The sequence below is a fragment of the Lissotriton helveticus genome, chromosome 3_2 (genome assembly GCF_964261635.1).
Source record: "Lissotriton helveticus chromosome 3_2, aLisHel1.1, whole genome shotgun sequence".
Classification (NCBI taxonomy): Eukaryota; Metazoa; Chordata; class Amphibia; order Caudata; family Salamandridae; genus Lissotriton; species Lissotriton helveticus.
Genome location: NC_136062.1, coordinates 31630184 through 31654445, shown reverse-complemented (window position 1 = coordinate 31654445; position 24262 = coordinate 31630184). Strand labels below are relative to the sequence as shown.

At 44.2% G+C, this 24262-nt stretch overlaps 1 protein-coding gene across 2 annotated transcripts in view; it reads left to right on the top strand.

The window, feature by feature from the left end:
* AFG2B (AAA ATPase AFG2B) overlaps positions 1–24262 on the top strand; it is a 270060-nt gene that overhangs the window by 23831 nt on the left and 221967 nt on the right. The window lies entirely within an intron of this gene.

The window sequence follows — 24262 nt, the reverse complement described above, 5'->3', positions numbered from 1 at the left end:
CCACAGGTGTGTCACGCAGTTCGATGCTTGTCATCACGGTTCCATCGTTGCCAGCCCCAATATTCTAGAGCGTGTGTCCAGGGAAAACCAAACTGAAAGGCGAACTTAGGGAAATACCACATCTCCCTCTTATGTAATTCAAGGGAAAGTGTTTAAGTGGCACCCTGTCTGCAAAATAGATCTAAATGGTGAAGTGGGCATAGGAATTGAATAATTAATGATGGAGTTTTGGATGGTAGACTTTTTCTCTGGGGGAAAAAAGGGCAATATTGCCACAAAGCGCTTGTAATAGTGGTATTTCAAATTTTATGGCTGTTGGTTCTTAAAATTCAGAGACAGTGTGAAAGATTTTTTTTAGAATGGTTGGTGTAACTGGTAATCCTTTTACAGAAAACGACATTTACTCATCTTTTTAGGTCTCGGCTAGGCTACGCTTCCTTTGTCTCGAGGCGTGTTGTGTTCTATCTGTGGGCTCACAGGCCGCCCATCTCCTACCATTGGCAAACTTCAGCATCTCTTTCATTTTCGTCATGCCCTCTTCTAGTGTTTGGCCAATTACATACCTCTTTACACTGCTCCCAGTTTGCAGAGTTATTTTTTATCTTTCTTTTCAATGCTCCATGCGAGTATTTGTGTATTCAGGTCATCTCCCTTGTCAACATACACACACACCACTAACATGCCTGCGCATGTTCATAAACAAATGTATTTCTTAAAAAGTTGTTAAAATATGAACAGCACTTGTGTTTTTTTTTTTTGCACAATTGTTTGGTATTGTAGTGATTGCTCTGTCCTCCTTCTTGCCATAGTGCAAACAGAAGCCAATGGTATTGGAGTGCTTCTTCCTGCCCTCTCCTGTCGTTGCTTGCCCATCTTCCCATTCCCTGCCTGCTTCCCTGTTTGACCGGCCCCCCCCAACCTCCCTCATTGCTGCTAATTTTTTTTTATTTTTGCACATTCTAACGTATTGGAGTACTTGTTTGGTCCTCTATCTTGCCATGGTGAAAACACCAGTAGATAGTACTGGAGTGCTTTAAGTGCTCACCTTTTACATTAGACAGGGACACCTTCATTGTCATAGCCAGGGGCAAGTGTTAGTGATTTGCCCAGAATCACAAATTGTTCAGCCGAGACTTGAACCTGGTGTCCCTGACTTGAACCTGGTTGCTCAGTTCCTCTGTCAGCAGCTCTGGCTGTTACGACATATCCTCTCTTCAAAGCTCCTCAGCTGTTTCTCACTATCACTTCCACATTTGTTCAGCAAGTCCCAGTCAACACAGAACAAGCATTGGCAAAACCAATAGATCGTGGCAATGCCCAAGCTATTGACCCACAGGCATAGTTTGATTAGGGGAGTGTGAGCGTCGGGTTTTCCAACAACCATACTGGCATAGCATGTTACAATATGTTTATTGGGAAGCAGTGCAGAAGGGGAGTTAAAGAGGCGGTAGAAAAGGAGTGCTGAATGTAAGGGGCACTTAAAACTCAATAGTTTGTAAAATAACCGTAATCTTTTAAGATATTGAAAACATAGACAAGAGACTGTGTGTGTGTGTGTGTGTGTGTGCTTGTGAGTTTTTGTCTCTGTATGTATGTAATAATCCCAGATGAAATCAGACAGACTCATCACACCTGACTCAAAATACCTGCACCTGTACCCAACTAATAGATTGGGTGAGGGGTGTAGCACCCAAACACCTTCCATGGAGATACGCCTCTATATTGGCCTTGTCAATAAATGAGAATTTCCTCTAGCCATGTTGTCTAGCAGCACATCAGCTGTTCAGCATGGCTGAAAGACTTTGAAAAAAGCTCTATGATGCCTTCAGCGCAGGCCACATCACAGCGATTTTGTTTGTGTTAGGGGAGCAGGACAATAAACTCAACATGGGGGGCAGCTAAGAGACTCTGTGTTGGCTCAACATCCTGTGATTCTAGGCTTTCAGTAACTTTCAGCCATGCTGAATAGCAGCTGTGCTGCTAGACAACATGGCTAAAAGACATTCATATTGACAATGCCAATAGCTCTGAGCTATTGGCTTTGCCAAGGCTTGTTTTTGCTTTATGTGAGGACTTTCTAGAGTGATATGCCCCCTTGGTTGAGGTCGAATCTGTACTTCTAGTTTAAGATTGAGGACCCAAACCTCCGCTACTCTTTAGTTGGATGCTGGCACAAACCACTCTGAGTAGAGCTCTAAATGCACATCATATGTCCATAATTTATATAACCAGAAGTTAACTGAGGACCACAATCCTGAACCACGAGTAGTTAACCATTTTCTCTAGGATGTTTTCAAGTTGAATGTTGTCAGACCCAGTTTATCGGGTCACAGGACAGACAAACTAGGTGAAATTGAGCCTGTTTTTCACTTGATTCTCAGGGTTGCGAGAGCGGGCAGTTGAGAGCAGTGCAGTAGTATAGGGGCAGGAGCTCAGATCTCTGCAATCAACCACCAAACAGAATAATTAATTGTCCAGTCCAGTGCTTTCCTGTTATGTCAAAGAAAGTATTTTATCGCACAGCAGGCCTAAATACTTCACAGTTCTGTGGTAACGTCAGGCAGAGTTACCAATTGAGTTGCTTTAAAACAGTGAGGCACTACACCTCCTCCTTCCTGGCATTCCTCTTTCCTCCTGCTATGGGTGAGATCCTGTGTCTTCAGTCCCCAACACACTACAGGTTTAGGTAAGGATTAGGCATATATGGAGATGGCTCAAATATTATTACCGGCCATATGTGCAACTTAGTTCAATATCTCTTTATGTCTTAAATCTGCGTGCATTTAATCTTGGGCCCCTATGTAGATTAGGCCTGCTGGCTTTTGCAGCAGTTATGGGAAGTATATTTGGAGCGGATTCGCTTGCACCACCACAACAGGGCCTTGGTTGGGATGACCTTTGCGGAGGTAATTGTTGGCCAAGCTTGCTTGACAGTGTCTATCCTTGGCAGTTGTGGCAGTAACAGCCTCCAGGCTGAATTTCTCACAATTGTGTCTTATGGCAAATGTGAACTATGGGCCAATTGAGGCTTCTTACTTTGGCAGTAAAAATGTCTTTTCTCACAGCATTTCCAGCAGCAGCACCAGGCTGTCAAACTGCGGCAATCTGCCAGATGACCAGAGTAGCTTTTCAGGTAAAGTCTTGCTGCAGCTCACACAAAAAACTGCTTATAGCGACTGGCAAACCCCTTCAAAATGCTGCACACTCCTGCTTTTTTTCTCTGGGTAAGTTAGCTTTCTTTGGGTGCTTCTCAGTACAGGAACACGTTGGGCTTCTCCTGGATGGTTCCCCTCCTGCAGGGCGAGATACAATCCTACCCTCTCACAGTAGGCAGGGTACTATGAGCTTGATCCCTGTCTGTACTAGCAGCTGTCCTGCCAAGTACCACGCATTTTAGTGTGGTGGTCGTTATCATCGCACTAAAATGCGAAGTCACGCATTATAGCGCCTCCTTGCAGAGAGTCAATGGAGAGTGGAGATAACATTGCTCACTCCAGTCTATCCTCTTACTAGCACACCCCACAACAAGAGGATGGGCTGTGTGTGCATGCTTTTTAGGTCTCGCTGAGCTATCGCGTTAGCGATGCTCTGTGACAGTATAGTAAGGGACTTCCAAAAATGTTCCCAAAGTCTGCTGGCGGATCGGGCACAGTGCATGTGCGCCAGGCGCGTGCACCATTTGTCCGCCTGCAGACTTCGGGAGCAATTTCGTGGCCGCCTTGATGTTCTCAGTGAGCCGCGCGGCCACTGAGAACATCAAAGCGGCCGCAAAAGTGCTCACATCTCCTCCTCAGGCACGACATGCTTTGGCGCCTACTTTACCCATTCCCTCCCTCCCGTTGTCGTGCCTTCTCTCCCCTGCCCTCCCTCTTGTTGTCCATGCCTCCTCGCATGTCCATCCCCCCCATTGCAAATACTTGTTTAGCCTTTGAAATGTTGTGATATTTACCTTGGGATGTAGCTTTGTTTGATATGCTGTGGCAGTTGGTAATGGGTGCTGGTTCCGTTCCAGTACTTGGGTAAACAATAGAAAAGGTATCTTTAAGAAGAAGTGAACTTTAGTACTGGACATAAACAGATCCACGTGTGTACTTAGCCAAAAACAGAGCTCTGCATTGCCAGTTGGTGTAACCAAGGTAAATTAATTGTCTTGTCGAAATACAACCTTTCAGGAAGGAAATCGGCTGCAAAATGAGGCATTGCTCTCGGCTTGCTTAAATGGAGGTGGCTTTTTGGGCAGAAAGATGCTCTTGCAAGCGTTAAATAATGTAAATTCAACCTTCCCGACCTAATTGCCTTAATCATGGTGTTTGCTCAATTAAAGCAGCGTGCGGAGACCAGGACGGGGCACGTACGGAAGTTGTTCACATGCAGCTATTGAACTGCCGCCTCCTGCTGGGCTCCTACCCCAGGGAACTACAGAGTGCTTCTACCCCAGGGCACTACAGAGTGGGGAGGGCGTCGACCCCCCATTACCAGGCGTGCTGCCGGCTAGGCTCAGCTGTATATTAAAACACACAGGGAAATAAAGAAAACAATCTAGTTACATTTTGTTGCTGTTTGCTTTTTCACCCCCACGTCCTTCGCCTTCTGTTTCAGTATTAATTTAATACTTTGTAGATTATTCAATCATGTTATATTTCGGGACTTCATGCATTATCAAATATTTTCATTTAGATGCGACTTTATGCTCATGTCTGTTTGCATATTTTCTACTAAATAACTATTTGCTTTCTGTCTTAATAGCAAACACTCACAGTACAACTATTTTTAAATAATTGCTTGTTTTACAGGAGATGTTAACACTTGTCTTCTGTTTTTTTGGGGAGACCCAGAATCTTCTGGGCCTGGTTTGGGCTTGCATTGTTTTGTTAGAGACTTCCCACCCTCTTGGGAGCCACGGAGTTGCTTTCCTTGGTTTGTCTGTAGGCTCCTGTTAACATTGTTCATTCAAGTGTTACACAAAGCGCCTGACATTGTTTCGACTTTTTAAGGCATAGCTAAAAGGTCTGGTTTTTTAGCCTTTGACATTTTGTGATATGTACTTTGGGATGTAGCTTTGTTTGATATGCTGTGGCAGTTGGTAATGGGTGCTGGTTCCAGTACTTGGGTAAACAATAGAAAAGTTATCTTTGAAGAAGCTAACTATAGTACTGGACGTAAACAGATCCACGCGTGTACTTAGCCAAAAACTGAGCTCTGCATTGCCAGTTGGTGTAACCAAGGTAAATTAATTGTCTTATCGAAATACAACCTATCTCAGAAGTAGTATTGCGGCCATGTTGGTTAAGGAGTTGAAGTCACTTGAGCCCCCCTGTGCACAGAAGACTGAACCCCGTTCACACAACCACACATACAACCACACATAAAACCACACACATACAACCACACACACAACCACACAACCACACACACAGAACCACCCACACACACTCACAACCACAGACACAACCACACACGTATCCACACACACAACCACAACCACACATACAACCACACACACACAACCACAAACACACAACCACAAACACAGCCACACTTACAACCACACCCACAACCACACAAACAACCACACAAACAACCACACATACAAAACCACACACACAACCACACATACAAAACCACACACACAACCACACATACAAAACCACACACACAACCACACACACACAACCACACACAACCACAGCCACAACCACGCACAACCACACATACAAAACCACACACACAACCACACATATAACCACACACATATAACCACACATACAACCACACATACAACCACACACACACAACCACAACCACACACAACCACAACCACACTCACCCACAACCACACACACACAACCACAGCCACACACACAACCACACACAGAGCCACACACACAACCACACACACAACCACACACACAGCCACAACCACACACAACCACAACTACACACAACCAGTCACAACCACGAACAACCACACTTACAACCACACACAACCTCAACCACACATACAACCACACATACAAAACCACACACAACCACACACACAGAACCACACAACCACACACCCACAACCACACACAACCACACCCACCCACAACCACACACACAACCACACACAGCCACACTTAACCACAGTCACAACCACGAACAACCACACTTACAACCACACACACAACCTCAACCACACATACAAAACCACACACAACCACACATACAACCATACAACCACACACACAACCACACACACAACCACACATACAACCACACACACGGAACCACACACACACACAACCACACACACCCACAACCACACAACCTCAACCACACATACAAAACCACACACAACCACACATACAACCACACATACAACCACACATATAACCACACACACAACCACACATACAACCACACACACAGAACCACACACACACACAACCACACACACAACCACAACCACACACAACCACAGTCTCAACCACACTTACAACCACACACACAACCTCAACCACACATACAACCACACATACAAAACCACACACACAACCACGCATACAACCACACACACAACCACACACAACCACACATACAACCACACATACAGCCACACATACAGCCACACATACAGCCACACACACAACCACACACACAACCACACATAACACCACACATAAAACCACACACACAACCACACACACAACCACACACACAACCACACACACAACACCACACAAACAACCACACACACCCACAACCACACACACACAACTATACACACACAACCACACACACAACCACACATACAACCACACACACAGAGCCACACACACAACCACAGCCACACACACAACCACACTTACAACCACACACAACCACACATACAACCACACATAAAACCACACATACAAAACCACACACACACACAACCACACACACCCACAACCACACAACCTCAACCACACATACAAAACCACACACAACCACACATACAACCATACAACCACACATACAACCACACAACCACACATATAACCATACAACCACACACACAACCACACATACAACCACACACACAACCACACATACAACCACACACACGGAACCACACACACACACACAACCACACACACCCACACCCACACAACCACAACCACACATACAAAACCACACACAACCACACATACAACCATACAACCACACATACAACCACACATATAACCACACACACAACCACACATACAACCACACACACGGAACCACACACACACAACCACACACACATACAACCACACACACACAACCACAACCACACACAACCACAGTCTCAACCACACTTACAACCACACACACAACCTCAACCACACATACAACCTCAACCACACATACAACCACACATACAAAACCACACACACAACCACGCATACAACCACACACACAACCACACACAACCACACATACAACCACACATACAGCCACACATACAGCCACACATACAGCCACACACACAACCACACACACAACCACACACACAACCACACACACAACCACACATAAAACCACACACACAACCACACACCCAACCACACACACAACCACACACACAACCACACACACAGAACCACACACACAACCACACACACCCACACACACGCACAACCACACACACGCAACTATACACACACAACCACACACACAACCACACATACAACCACACACACAGAGCCACACACACAACCACAGCCACACACAACCACACTTACAACCACACACAACCACACATACAACCACACATACAACCACACATACAAAACCACACACACAACCACACATACAACCACACACAGGCAACCACAAACATACAACCACACACACAATCATACACACCCACACACCTAACTACACCCATACACACAACCATACACCTAACCACACCTATACACACAACCACACACACCTAACCACACATAACCACACACACAACCACACACAACCACAACCACACACACAACTACACACACAACCACACACACAACCACACACACAACCACACACACACACCCACACACACAACCACACATACAACCACACACACAACCACACACACAACCACACATACAACCACACACACACACACAACCACACGCACACAACCACAACCACACGCACACAACCACACACACAACCACACATATGACCACACACACAACCACTCACACAACCACACCGTCAGTGCACACTTTCACCAGGCACAGACACCATCAGTCATCAGTGCACGCTTTCACCGGACACAAACACCACTAGCCGTCAGTGCACGCTTCCACCAGCACACACCACCAGCTGTCAGTGCACGCTTCCACCAGGCACACACCATCAGTTGTCAGTGCACGCTTTCACCGGGCACAAACACCACCAGCCGTCAGTGCACGCTTCCACCAGCACACCCCACCAGCCGTCAGTGCACGCTTTCACCAGGAACACACTCACCACCTGCCATCAGTGCACACTTTCACCAGGCACACACTCACCACCAGCTGTCAGTGCATGCTTCCACCAGGCACACACACCACCAGCCGGCAGTGTACTCTTCCACCAGGCACACTCACCACCAGCCGGCAGTGCACTCTTCCACCAGGCACACACACCACCAGCCATCAGTGCACAATTACTACAGGCACACACACCACCAGTCATCAGTGCACACATCAATTGTTAACGCATCCACAATTAACTATTGTACCAATCGCAGTATGGCGCACTTAAAATATATTCATCTAAAGAGCAGCATGCCACCATTGCTACAAAAATAAATACACGTTTTTTTGGCCTACAATTTATAGACTTTTGTTGCAATTGTTGTTGCAATATTTAGCAATGCCAATAGCTCAAACTTAATTAATGCGAGACCTATTGCATTGTAAATGCTTGTTATACTTAGGCCCTTCACCTATATCCCTGCTTATGCAGGCCTGTTTTTGGTCCCGCCTTCCGAAATCTTTAGCTGATTGTTGTTGAAGACTACTTATCATAAATATCTATATGAATGCAGACGATGAACGGCATTGTGAGTGATATTTCCATATAATATTTATAAATTGCAAAACCGTTCAGTTACCTTCAGAGACATTGGTATTTTCGATACTGTCCACTTGTGACCTGGATGTCTGGCAAATTACCTACCACCTAAGGCTAGAACTAGGGGGTCATGATTCACAACCTTTTCACTCTCACAACAGCTCTGTAGTTCGCTCTTATTTATTTTATAATTTAATGGAGCACGCTGCTATTCTTAGTGGTGTCCTGTTGCTCTAACTGTTACCATCTCAATCATACGGAAATATTGTTTAACTGTACATTTAACTTTCACATTATTTGGTTTAAAACTTGGTCTCAGTATGGCATGCATTTTCCCCTGTAGGCTTCAAAGAATCCCTACTGCAGTTCCACGTATTGTGCCTCCTTGAGACATGAAAGCGCCATGCCATCTGTGGTATCAGTTTATTGTAGCTGGCATGTAAAGTTATATTTAAAGCATCACATATAATTCAGAGCACACCAGAAAAATTGGGTGTGTGGTTCTGCTAAAATGAAAAATACACGTCCTCTTGGCAACTATGATGAAGTAGAGGACAGACAGGGTCACGTCTCTTCATTTTACGTTCTCAGCCACTCGTCTTAAGTTTGTCCATAGATGGCTTCTTCACTTGACGAGTTTGACATGTGGAAGGCTTTCGCATATTTGATGTGAAACACTGGAATTCTAAACCTTTTTTGTTTTGCATTTATAATGATGATTAACAGTTAAGCCCTGCACTTAAGCCGATATTATAGGACCTTGTCAGCAGTCTGTTTTACTTCCATGTGTGGGAAACATTTATGATTATTATGATGAACGCGTTGATTTGTTGGCAAGGTGGGAATTGAGATAGCAGGATTTGAAATATTTTCGAAGGCTGTTAAGTTTATCTTCTACTCGTAGCTAGTGGTTAGAGGTAAATTGCAACTGCAGAGTAGAAAGTTCTATAGTGGTTTAAGTATTTGCAGTGTCCTATTCCAAGACAGCTCAAGATCTCACATGTCGTTGGGATGAGGTTTAGGGCTGGAGTGTCAGTTAAATCTGTGACTTTTGCATCACTTTAGTGCAGTTTTGACACTCATGTTCTTCAAGGAGAGAGTACTATTTCTCCAAGCTGCTGCGTAATTCCGTTAGCCTCCGTCTATTCTGTAAAGATTGATGACTGGACCATTGCGGCTGCCTCACTCGTCTAGTCTGAGCCTCACATCCTTAATTCCATGAAGAGTTGTTCCATTATTTAAAACAGTGACTTCCGCGCTAGAGGACACACTAACACAATCACATACTTGTGCTCTCTCCCACACCCCATCCATCTTTTTCACTGGGATTACTGCCTACCAGGTGCCGTGGCAATACTCCATGTAAATTTTAAATATTCCATGACACTTAATCTATCAGTAGATAACATTTCATCATTTTTAATGTTACAAAAAACAAATAACTTCACAGCTTTAAAGACTATATTTGACCCTGTATATTTAAAAAGAACATTTCTAGAACCACAAAAATGTATTTTATCTTAAATTTCAACACGTATTTACATGGAACCATCTAGTAGTTTAATAAAAAAATTCTTCACATAATGTTTTCACAACAGTTTTGCTATTCCATCTGTTAGATTTGGGGGTCTCTAGTTGGCACTGGTAGGTACTTGTGACAAATAGGGACCCTCTCCTCTAGTCAGGACAAGGGGATTACACTCCTAAAATAACCCCTTCTCACCCTCTAGACTGCGTGGCGCGAGCAGTCGAGGCTTATTTCAGAGGCGTTGTAAATTAAACAGTTGTGGCCACATACAGTAACCCAGTGACAACACTACAAATGGACACCACACAGGTTTTATATCAAAAATAAGTAGACTTTATATAGAGTTAGCACAAGACCATAAACGACAAAAATACACACTATGATTACTTTAAGATGGTAGATTTAAGCTTAGTTCAGTTCAGTTCTTAGATGCAACACTCTGCGTCAATGTACCTTAGGTTGCGTTGCGCTTCCACGACAAGCAATGTGGCAGCGATGGGAAATGCGGCAAAGTCAGGTGCAAAGAAATAAAGACGTGAAGATCTTCCAGATGCGGCACGCTTCTCGGGGATGCGAGAAGTCCTCGGTTCGATGCGTGGACTGCAGCGGCGACACCCTTACGATGCGACTGCAACATCTCCAGCGGCGACGCTCTTCTCCACGATGCGTGAAGCTTCCGCTCAATGCGACAACTACTGCGGCGACATCCAAGATGCGACGGCAGCAGCTCCGACGGCGGCGCGCTTCTCGGGGATGCGAGGTGCTCCTGGTCGATGCGGTGCTATGCGACAGTTCCAGCGGCGACACCCTCCTGCTTCGGAGTTGCGACAGCAGGCACAGCGACGGCGACACGCTCTGACCTCGTTGCGAGATTCTTCTCCTGATGCGGTGCAGTGCGACAACTACAGCGGTGACACCCTCCTTCTTCGGAGTTGCGACCGCAGCGACGGCGACACACTTACTCTTCGTTGCGGCACGCTTCTCTCCGATGCGGTGCAGTGCGACAGTTCCAGCTGCAACACCCTCTTTCGGAGTTGCGATGGCAAGCACAGAGACGGCGACACTCTTCTTCTCGTTGAGTCGCACTTCCAGCTCCTTGCGACACCCAGTTCCTCAGAAGGCCCAAAACAGAAGTAGGCACTTCCACAAGAACTCTGGGGAGCTGGGAGGTGAAGTCTGTTGTCCCTGAGACTTCAGCAGGAGGCAAGCTCCTTTCCAAGCCCTTGGAGATCCTTCACAAGTTGAAAGCAAAGTACACAAAGTTCCTTTCTCCTTCCTTTGGCAGTAAAGCAACCACTGCAGGCCAATCCCCCAAGCAGCACTTCAGCTTGGGAATAGTCTCTCCTCAGTTTCTTCAGGTTCCTCTCCTCAGTAAAGGTTTCTTCTTGCAGGCCAAAGTGATCTAATTTCATGGGATCAGGGTCCCAATATTTATACCCCAAAATCCATTGTTCTCTGAGGGGAGAGGGGCCTTTGCCCAGTCCAAACCAGTTCTGATGCACTCCGTTTACCAGACTTCTCCTTCCTTTCCTTTCCTAGTGCAGGGCAGAAACATCAGACGCCCCACAGGAGGTGGAGCCAGCATTGTGGAAGGCAAGTACACTCCTGGAGCACTTTGTTTACAGGACTCCTCTTCTTTCAGTGTGCAGGGCAGAGACATCAGCCGCTCTCCAGGGGGTGGAGCCAGCATTGTGGAAGGCAGGCACAGCCCTATTCAAGGTTCAGGTGCAACTCCTCACTCCCATCTAGATGCAGATCTCACTATACACCACTGGGTGACTCAGCTTTTCTCCTGGAATTTCCCAGCCCTGTCACTCACAAAACCAGACATAGGAATACACAACCTAGCAGAGGCAGGTTTGAATGGTTAGACAAGCAAATACCTACTTTCTAAAAGTGGTATTTGCAAACACAGAATATTAAAATAAACTTTACTAAAAGATGTATTTTATTATTCTGAGTTCAGGCATACTAAACTCTAATTTCTACCATGTTCTCTGAGACAGTTAGGATTATAAAATGTAATAACTCTAACAGCCCATTCTGGCCTATGGAGAACAGGTAGCCTTGCAATAGTGAAAAACGAAAATGGCTGTAATTCACTATTAGAACATGCTACATACATCAGAGCATGTCCTACCTTATTCTTACAATGCACCCTGCCCTTGGGCCTACCATAGGGGTGAATGATATGAAGAAAAGGGAAGGTTTAGAGACTGGGAAGTGGGTGCTATTGCCCAGTCAGCATGACAGTACCAGACTGCACGCAGGTTCTGCAATGGCAGAGCTTAGACACATTTTACAAGGCTGCTTCTGTGGGTGGCACAACCAGTGCTTCAGGCCCACCAGCAGCATTTGGATTTACACGCCCTGGGCACACTCAGTGCACTAGATTAGGGTCTGACAAGTAAACCAAATAGCCAAACATGGAACCACTGATTGTACATCAATTTACAATAGGGAGCACTTGCACGGTGGCACTGGATAGCAGTGGCACAGTACCCAAAGCATACAACACCAGCAAAAATACATGAGGCAACAGCAAAAATGGAAGGGAGACCCACGCCAATGGTGCCAGGTCTAACACCATCCAAAAGCACAATTACCTATGTCATAAAGCAAGTACTTTCTACGTCTGTTAGTCCACAGTTATATTGCAAGGCTCGCTAAGAAGAATATCATCCCTCTTAAAAATGGGACAAATACCATTGTTTGTACATTATCTAAGTGTATACCCTAAAATAATTGTAAAATTATACTGGACAATAGTGATTGGTGGTATGTTGCTTTAGATAGACATTTGAACTTGCCAACAACAATATTAATGTTCTTTAAAATGTCCAGAGTGTCAATAGATAGGAGTGAGTAGTATGGTTTTTCTCTGACACACTGTAGCCAACAGGAAGGTGCTTGTTGTGGGTGACACAATCCATAATTGTATGCTGCACATAGAATACTGTATGTCTTTTCATATTGTTGTTGGTGAAACAATCCATAATTGTATGCTGCACTTAGGGTACCATTGGTCTTTCCATATCCCAATGACCGGTCCCTGTTGTCAGCAGTCCAACAGGGTGGGACAAAGTTACTGTAGAACCATTTACAACAGAATATACTTTATTTCTACACATATCTATGCCTCCCTCGTAACTCTGCCATCAATCATATCCAGTAGAAAGTACCTACTATTACTTGACCGTTTCCCCATACACTCTCTTCAAGAATACACAATTAAAATGTGTTTTGCCTTCCGTCACTATGTCAACGCTTGGACACACATGTTCACCCCCATTCCTCCAGCATCCCACTATTAGCACGGAAGAGAGTAAAATAGCATCCCAACAAATGGCTAGGCTGCCCTGTATTCAGTGTTTATTTTTGTGGATTTTAGTGGTGTTCTCCCAGTGTCTACCAAACCTTTTGAAATCGGTACTTATCAGTGTTTATTCAGTTACCTAACTCCCAAGGTAGATAACACTATATTTTGAGTTGTTTAGCAAACATGTTGTGATTATTATTATGCACAACATTATTTTAAAGAAGTAATGCAATGTATGCTGACTTCTCATTGGCAGTGTGTTCAATGGACTTACGTTAGACTGTTTTAATTATATAAAGTCTGTTTATTGCACTCACACTGTCTAATACAGGACTGTTATTGAATAAAAAATGTGAGAGTGCTACATTCAAATGTTTTAATAAACAAATTATTGGACATAGTTTGTGCTTACTCACCTACACCTTACTGATTATTATGATATTGTAAGGGTTGTCAACCCTACCAACAGAATAGTACCTTGTTAAACCTTTAACATTTTGAATTACATCAGATTAATTTGTAGCTCTGTATTCTAAGGCAACTGAACCTGAAGACATTAAGCATGCTTGTCACTGTTGTGTGCGCACTTATAGGTGCTAGATGTCCCCATAGAAAACATTTCAACTTTCGTCAGTCCTGGCGGTTTAACAGACATCAAATTGTTTTCTGGCACTTTAAATTTTGCTGCTAACATTGTAAATATAGAATCAAAACCCCCAGCAGTAAAGTGCAGTTGGGTAAAAAGCTAGGATTAGCGGACCATAACAATAGGACACCTTGCAGCTGTGAATATTGTTGATATATGAAAAGTCTTGTCAAGTTTTCACCATTATCCCATGTGCATGGTGACAGTTTTCACAGGAACCGGGAATTAAATCTTTAAACCCCAGAGTATTTGGCAGGTGATGTGCAATCAATATTTGATTTTAGACCTGTCAGCCTTAGGGTGGTCTTTCTCCAAACCTTTTGCCTTCACCCTATTTGTGCTGTATTTGTTCTTGTTAGCTTTAGAACTGTGCACTTTACCATTGCTTACCAGGGCTAAAGTGCTTGTTCTCTCTTCTTTGAATATGGTAAACTAGGCTTATACCTGATTGGTATATTTAATGTATTTATAAGCCCCATGTAGGGTGGTATGCCATATACACAGGGCCTGTAAGTTAAATACTGCCTGGGGCCTGCAGCACGTAATGTGCCATTCACTTAAGTAGTACCTTAAAAAATGTCCCAGGCCTGCCATTGCAGCCTGAATGCAGTTTAAAACTGCCAATTCGACTTGGCAATATAACCCCCTTGCAAGCCTTAAACTCTGCTTTAATTGCATATACGTCACCCCTAATGTAGGCACTAGGTAGGCCATAGGGCAGGGAACATTGTAATTAAAAGTTTGGACATGTACTTTTAAGTTTTGCATGTCCTTGTAGTGAAAAACACCTACATTCTTTTTTCACGACATTGAGGGCTACCTCTCCCATAGGATAACCTTGGGTTGCCTTATTACATTTAATAAGTGCTAACTTTTGATTGGGGACAGGTAAGCATTTCATGTTCGTGTGTGAGAAATTGTAATTAAAAACCCTTTTTAACGATTAAGTCGGATTTTAAGTCGCAATTTTGAAAGTTCACTTTTAGAAAGTTGGCATTTTCCTGCCCTAGAACTATTTGGTGCCTGCAGCCTATCCTGGGTCACATGACTGGGTGTAGTTGACAGTTGGACTTTGTTCATTTTGCCCAGACAGGGATTAGGTATGCCTGGATGGGCCATCAACTGCCAGGATGCACGGGCAGAGCTGGGCACAACTTCACTTGCAACTGAATAGGCTGTGCTCAGCCTCCATACAAATAACTTGTCACGCCTGCATTGTTTATGCGCCCAGCCTCTAGCCAGGGCAGGGGGAGTCTGGAAACTTCAAGCACTTCAAATGGAATTCTATAGAAATTTCTCCTACTTCAAAGAAGGCGCCATGGATAGAAAGGAGACCCTCAATCCCACTCTTCTGGACATGTGGAAGGACTCTTAGAGGACTGCCTGCTGCTGTGTACTCCAGTAGACTGCTTTGTTGCATCTTGCAAGGATTGCTTTGCTGTCAAATTAGAAGAGAGAGACCCTGCTATTCTAAGAGACAGGGTTCCATATTGGACTTTATTGTCACAAATAATTTCTCGTAGAGAAATCAAAATGTTCACCGCCCTCAAAATTCACTTTCACAAAATCATACGCACTTCTTTATATTAAAAATTGTTTACAAAGATTTACCTTGTGGGTTCCTTTGAAAACAAGTGTAGTGGTGCGTATGATTTTGTGAAAGTGAAGCACGCATGTGGTGAACGTTTTGAATTCTCCAAGAGAAATTATTTGTGACAATAAATGATTGCTTTGCTGCCTGGGGCCTGTCTTGAACCCGCAGAGGCCTGCCCTGCTGCTTGAACCCTGCTTCACCACTTGAATCCAGGACTGCCAGAGTAACTCCAGGGCTAGTTTGCTGGCATCCTGATGAAAGCACTAGGGATATAAAGGGCTTCAACCATCTTGAACCTGCACTTGAGTTCTAATCCCCCAAGTGGTGCCCCTTCAGTCCTGGATCCTTGATGGTGGTGCTAAAGGTGCATGCTAAAATTCAAAACTTTGGACTTTTACATTTTTAGGCTAAAACTGCGCTGAGAACTGAGAGAAGACCAAGACCAGCCTGCTAATCTATCCGCTCATGATGCATCGCCAGTCAGACTCCCTTCGTAGTAGCTCTAACTATGTTCTTCTCCGCAGCAGAAATCCTCTTGAGTGTCTCGTAAGCAAATCGGTATCCAACCTCCTGCAACTCTTGTCGGCTACAGCTTCCAGCTTCATCCCGCTTGAGATTTTTGACTTGCAACATAGAAATAAGTTTGAACGTAGAAATCTTAACTGCAACTTAAGTCCAGCGACTCCCCGATGACCACACTCCCTCCTTATACACTGCCTGCAGCCTGTCCCTGCTGAAATCTACCTTCTGAGACCTGTTTTCTTTGAAATTTCTTTTAATTCTGATGCTACGGACCGACCAAGCCCAATCAACTTCCTGAACCTGACTCGTGCTTCATCAAGTCAGCTATATTTTTTAACTGTGACCTGTTCTCACGCTACTAGATGTCTGCGGTTGGCGCTTTGATCTTTCAGGTGCTAGATTTTACCTTAAACTTTAAAAAATCATATTTCCAGTACAACTGAATTGATTTTGTTTTGTTGTCAAATAATTTATCACAATTTACTATTTTTCTAAATTGGTGTGGGATTTTTCTTGTGCTGTGTTTTTACCTTATTGCTGTTTGTGTGATGCATAAATACTTTTACACATAGCTAAGCCTGACTGCTATTGTGCCAAGATACCAGAGGGCTAAGCACAGGTTAATTTAGTTACTTTTAGTGGTTAATCCTGACCGGGATTGTAGACTTATGCTTGACCAGGGTTAACACCCCCAGTCAACCAACATCCCATCTCACACTTGCTTGTTTGAAAAGGGGGCATTCTGTGTCTCTGGGTAAATGTGATACTACATATTGGCCAAGATTCTTATGAGCCAGCCATTTCAGCAACCAGTGAAAGAATTAAACACTGCCTAAAGATTAAATATGATTTTTAATGTTCCCACATTCTCTACAGCGCATAATATGATTCGATCACCCCTAAAACATACTTCTAAACCCTGTGCCTTGGTGCTCAGGTATGGTACTGTGTCACAATCTTCTTGATGGAAATGTAGTGGTAAGTTGTTTCCTCTGCTGAAATCATACCACAGTATGACTATTCTTGTTCCTTAGTGTGTAACAAAACAACAACATATCACTTTTTGCATTCCTTTGTAAGACCATAAAGACAACGTTAGCTGTTTGTCAGATCGTATGAAACTATTATATAGCAATAGACAAAGAGAGGAGCAATGGTTCGTCAATTGCTAAAGAAGCACATTTACTTATAAAATAGCCAGACCTGTTGAGTTTGACATTGCTTGTTTCACATAGGTCCTCATTCTGATCCAGCCACCAGTCATCATTTGGTTGCAAACAGCAGTTAGTTTACGCTTGAATATTCGTTGAAGGTGTGTTCAATTACAAGGACCAGTGGTTTGCCTAGCACAAATTCTGCCATGTAAAACCTGGAGAAATGTGTGCTCTACAGAAATAAATAGTTTGAGTTTTAATGTAGGCAATGGAAAACACTCAAATCCAGCGTTGTAATGCTTTTTTCAGCCGTTCAACCAGTGAATGTTGTAATGGTAGGATAATACTGCACCCAAGTAAAAATCGAAACGATGTTGGTGGTTCCCCATGCGTTATAGCAGTACCATTGCACATAGGCTCTTGGAGTGAACCCCTATGTCTCACACAGTTTATCTTCATTGTATTTTGAGAGACATCTATACCATCGCATTTAGTTAGCCTCGTTCTTTACAAATTTGGTCTTCTCTTGGTCATGCGTAGAAACATTGCTTTGATCAGAATTACAGTGAACTACGTCTGTCACTTATCTATCATATTGCTCCAACCAAAACTATTTTTTTCAAGGGATGTTATAGCCAGGCTATAGTCTTGCAGTGTGATTAGTCAGTTAAATGCTGTCGCTGCAGGTTTTCTGACTATTACCTCCTGTTTATGAAGATGAAACCGGCCATCCTGGTGCACATTATGGACAATCTTTAAACTTTAGAAACAAGTTTTGTTTACTTATGTGACGATCGTCAGGAGTTACTTTTGGAAGACCAGGAACACCAATAATTGTCTTGTGTTCTTTGTAAGGAACGAGAGTTAACCTACAAATGATTGTTAAAAAATTATTATCCCGACAGGGGAGGAACATGGCGGCTGCAGGCTAGCGGTCGCGATACCCTGCTCTAGCTCACACGGGCGTTCTTAACCGGGATCTCTCGGATGAGGGCTAAACTAAGGAGGCTCTTGTTTTTTAGGTTTTGCCTAGCGAAAGCTGCGCTCTGCGCAGCTTTTTCGCGCAGGCGAAATCCTGTTGAGAACTGTAGGGTGCTTTGGGTCGGCCCTCGTCATTGATTGGCTGGCTCCGTAAACGGAGCCTTGCCATTGGACGAGGGGCCTGTCCGTCAATGCCGGACCAGACACGGGGGCGTTCCTGACATTCTTTGCCTTTTGCCGACGTCACGCGACGCCGGGAACGCCCCCGAGTCTGGTCCGGCATTGCCGGCACTATTGCGTCTCTTCTCCCCCGTTTCCCGCCCCGTGACTGGCCGGCCGGCCAATCCTAGCGCGGCCGGCCGGAAGTGCCCGCCCCCCGCAGCCCGGGGGAAGAAGGAAGACGGCAAGCAGTATGGCGGCGCCCGCGGGGCTCCCGTGGCCTGGAGGGAACCGCCGCCGTCGACGTTCAATCCAGCCCAAACTCTCGCTGACTCTGTCGAGTTCAGTGTCCAGAGGGAATGTGTCCACTCCACCACGCCACAGCAGTGGCAGCCTTACTCCACCAGTTACCCCTCCCATCACTCCATCCTCTTCGTTCCGAAGCAGCACGCCAACAGGTAAGGGGCTGGTCCAGTCTTTCTTCTAGAGGAGAACGCTGAGGCACATGCCGCGTTCTGGTACTCTTGGAGTTCAACCTGCTCTTTGTAGACTGCTTCTGAGCATAGTAGAGTGAACAACACAGAGCAGGTTGGTGTGAAAACTTTAATTTGTTTCTGTCACTGCAGCATAGGGGCTTGAGCGTAACCTTGAGAAATCGTGAGCCGCCCCACCAATGGACTTGCCTATGAACGCAGGCTTCATGCACAGCCTTAATGCGCAACATAAGCCAAGATAAAACATAAAAATCTTGATCATACTTAGCATGGGCAATAATTTGTGTAGCATTTTAGTTTCAATTTTTCTGGAGTTTATTTAAACCTATTTAGCACCTTTAACATTACGATTAGAAACGTTTTACACAGCAAAATGGACAATGCATGCATTAATGTAGGTGGGGTAGTTAACAGAATTTAGGCTGATGGCAGTTTTATTGATTATTTGATTTTAAATGGTGTAGACACAGACATTGCGCCGCAAGACATACATATATCTAAGTAATAGACTAGCCTGAAAATGTTTCGTATACCACAGCCTTTCAAATAGGCGTCTTCTTGAAAGACATCTAATTCTTAGATCAACCCACCCTGGCATACTGTTTAACATGGGAGGATGGGCGGCTGTTACACCTGAATGGTTCTCATCCTCAGGTAGAAGTCCCTCGCCTTGCATTTCACATGATGTAAAAGGTTATTGTGGTCATTGTGTTTGTGTGCAGCTTTGTAGTGTGGTTTTCCCCTTAAAAAGACCCCATACCTGCCGTTCTGCCTTTCCATGTCCTTAAATCGCGGCTCGCCCCATTACGAGGGCTATTACTTGGACGCCGCCAGAATGAAAGAATGGCTTAGAATGAGTTTTCAAATGATCATAAAAGTCGGTCGGTCTGTTTGCATTTCAAATATCGTTTCTGACGTCATTTACTTGGATATCTACACAGCAAGCATAGTTTTAGCTTAATGGCTGTACAGAAAATGTAAACACGTCACCGGACAGTTACTTTATAAAACAGATTTGAATATTTTTCAAGCATTGCCCGTCCCCGAGTTCACATTTACATATTTTCGGACTTAAGACAAATAGTGGAAAGGACTAGCCTTAAAGGGGCGATTTAGAGAAGAAAGAAATGTTCTCTTTACCCACTGCCGCATCACCAACAATCGCAAACAATGAGCATTGCAGAATGTTCCATCCTTTGTTGGATGAGGTTTACTTGGGATTTCAGTCCTATTGTAACATCTTTCACTGGATGGCCTCCTTAAGCAAGTCACACCATTTCCCTCTTGCGTTTGCTTGCTTGCTGTGTGTAATTCATCATAAAGGTGCATGTGTATACCTACATTGCTTCTATCTACCACTAGTTTCTGTGCTGCATCATAAGTAGTTTTTTAGGTGCTGCTGACCCGAAATATGTTCGGATATTTATCTCTGTTTATGAGTGCAGTGATCCATGTCTTTTAAGGTAAATTCAAATCTGAGAGCAACTTGATTTTGATAATTGTATTGTATTGTATTTGCATTTATATAAAGCTTACTACCCCTGACGAGGCGTCAAAGTGCTTTTTCAGCAGGCAGCACGCTACTCCAGAACCCATGAAGGATTAGTGTTGAATTATTATGGTGAAATATGAAAGTAATTTGAGTGGTGGATAGATTAGTCAGTTATTTGGATTCAGAAGGATAGCGGAAGGATAGAAGAGGGACAAAAGGTTTGTATTTATAAAGCGCTTGTTACCTCTGATGGGGTGTTGAAGCACTTTTTTGGCGAGTAGCACGCTCCTCCAGAACCCATAAAGGATTAGTGTTGAATTAGTATAGTGAAATATGAAAGTAATTTGAGTAGTGGATATGTTATTCAGTTATTTGGATTGAGAAGGGTAGGGATAGAAGAGGGGAAAAGATTTGCATTTATATAGTGCTTGTTACCCCTGATAGGGTGTTGAAGCGCTTTTTTGGTGAGTAGCACTCTACTCCGGAACCCATAAAGGATTAGTGTTAAATTAGCATAGTGAAATATGAAAGTAATTTGAGTGGTGGATATATTATTCAGTTATTTGGACAGAGAAGGTAGTTCACATTTTGCTATTTTAATAACTTACATAGTGTACATTTACCCCATTACGGTTTCTTGGCGCTGAGACATTGGGCCTACGGTCCAACAGGGTCCATAAGAAGAGCAGGTATGTGCTGACGTTCATGGACTGTTTCCTGCAGGAAAAGAGGACTTACTGCAAGAAACTCCCGGTCTTGAGTCTTCAAAAGAATAGAAAGTGGTTTGAAACAATATTCCATCCCTGGAGAGGGCTGATTCGAGATTGTGAGTGTGTGTGCAGAAAGCACTCTATTTTGGGTTTCTGGAAAAAAGGTATCACAAATCTAATTTCCGAAGATGACCTCAATGCTTGCGCCATTGCATGTTGGAACGTGTGGCCGAAGAAGACTGTGGGTGACATAGATAGCCTGGATCAGGATTCTCTGGTGCTCATGTATCTATTGTAGTGATTTCGACTCACATGTATATGGTTGCTGAGGCTAGTTGGTAGCATTTCCATCTTCACTGGTACTATTCACTGGTTTCTCTCCACCACCTCCTACATTAATCAGAAGTTGAGAGCGCTCACTTGCATGGTTTTCGTCAGAGTTCTTTCTGTATAAATTGAGATTCATAAAAGAGTCATCAAGCAGCCTTACTGCAACAACAGGATTATTCTTTGTATTTAGGCAGATATCCTGTACAGAAACCCCTAAATTACCAGTGTGATGATAACTGGCTGGCAGTCAGAAATGTATTGACTTCGCACATAGAAGAACGCCACCAAAGGCTTCTGCAAGAATGGCGCCCATCTTGTTCAATAGTTTGAAAAGTCAAATCAGGTAAAGTGCATGGGTTAGTCAATAGACACCTTGGCACACACTTCCACGAGCCATAATTATACGGTATAGCATGCGAAAACTAGTGTGTCACTGCAGTTAAACAACGATCCACTCCCAGCCAACAAGCTCTCATTACGATTAATTCTACCACAGGAAAATTGTACTTGTCCACTCTCCAATCTTATAGTGAATCATGTTTATATACTCCTTAAATAAGCATCCTACACTCTGTTTAATGATATATACATCAGCAATTTTAATAGCAAGCACAGTGTAATTAATATGAACAACTTGCTACAAGTACTATGCAAGACAAACAAAATGGTGGATACAATTGCCACCCACTTTGCGCATGTTAGTGAGAGGTGCTGAGTGATGCATATCATTTTATGTGATCCTGAAACTGCAGGCCTCGCTGCATTTCTCCATTCATCTGCTTGTGCTGTGTGGGTGTGTGTGGAGGGCTCTGTGTGGCTGTGTGTGTAGGAAGCTTTGTGTGGCTGTGTGTGTGGGGGGCTCTGTGTAGCTGTGTGTGTGGGGGGCTCTGTGTGTGTGGGGGGCTCTAAGTGGCTGTGTGTGAGGGGCTCTGTGTGGGGGGGTGTGTGGGGGGGCTCTGTGTGTGTTTGTGTGTCATTTGCGATAGATAAAGCTAGTGGCATTGTAAATGACAATGCCATTTATTTATGTTAAAAAAAACATAAATAAAAATAATGTCAAGAGCAATGCCAATAGCTCTAACTTTAACAAAGGCAAAACCATTGCATTGTAAATGCTTGTTACTTCTTTTTGAACGTATATCACCGCTGCGCTGTCTTCGCATGTAAAAGACATTTATTTTCAGCTTTTGCACTTTTTCACGGAGTTGCAGTAATTTACTGAAAACCCTCTATGTTTGGGCTCGCTGGGGGTGTGTCATGTTTGAGTCCCTACCCGGCGGTAACTTACGTGTTGTCGACCCAGTCAACCTCCCACACTCTAATTGCTTCTGCTTCTGTTTCTGCGTCGGCTCCCCGGAGGTGGAACCGAGCCGCCCTGGAGTGCAGACGAGAAAGGCGGGCTCGTTCTCTCCGAAGGGACACTGTAGTGGCAGCTGCAGGACCGGGGGGAGATAACCTGCAAACAGAGGCGGCGAACCGAGGCAGAGACAAGGACAACTCCGCGCAGGATTTTCCACAGCGCAAGGAGGCGAAAGGCTGTGGGAGAGACATTCTTCTAACGAACAAGGTGAAGGGGTTACAGAGAGCAGGGGAGGAGGAGGTGGTTGCTAAACAGTTGGAGGCTGGGATTTTGTTACACCCTAGCTTGGAACCTGAGAGTGAAATAAATGCAACGAGTACAACGCAAGCTATAACCCCCGCAAATAATTTGTATTCTCTCAGGAGCAGAGCTATTACTCACTGCAAACAAGTAACAAATCTGACACCTACAATACCCAGAAAAGGCCATAGGGGTAAAACATCAGCTAAAGTACGGAGCACAGTAAACAAACAAGGGAGGTTAATTCCAGAAAAACCTAACTTTATCCCAGTACTGGAGACTTCCCAGGCATCCGAGCAGGAGTTTCAAGATACTAATGCTGAGATATCGACCTGGACTAGCGGTGCTTTAAAACCCACGCTTCCCAAGCCCTCTTCATACCTCTCAGCAGAAGCCAAGCCCAAACGTTCGAAGAGGTCTAATAAAAAAAAATCAGTGTTAGACCCGGGCACAAAGATAACACCTTCTTTGCGCTCTTACTTTAAAGTGGTTCCCCAGGTCTTGAGCCTTGCACATTCTGACCATTCCTCCAGTGGGGCCTCTCCTGGGGCAGTCTTAAGCTTAGCATTAACCAGCAATATGACTACAGTCCCTGTTTCTGATTCTCCTTCTATGGATGGCATACAGTTAGCTCCTGAGCTAGAAAATCTTTCAGTCTCTAAAGGTGATA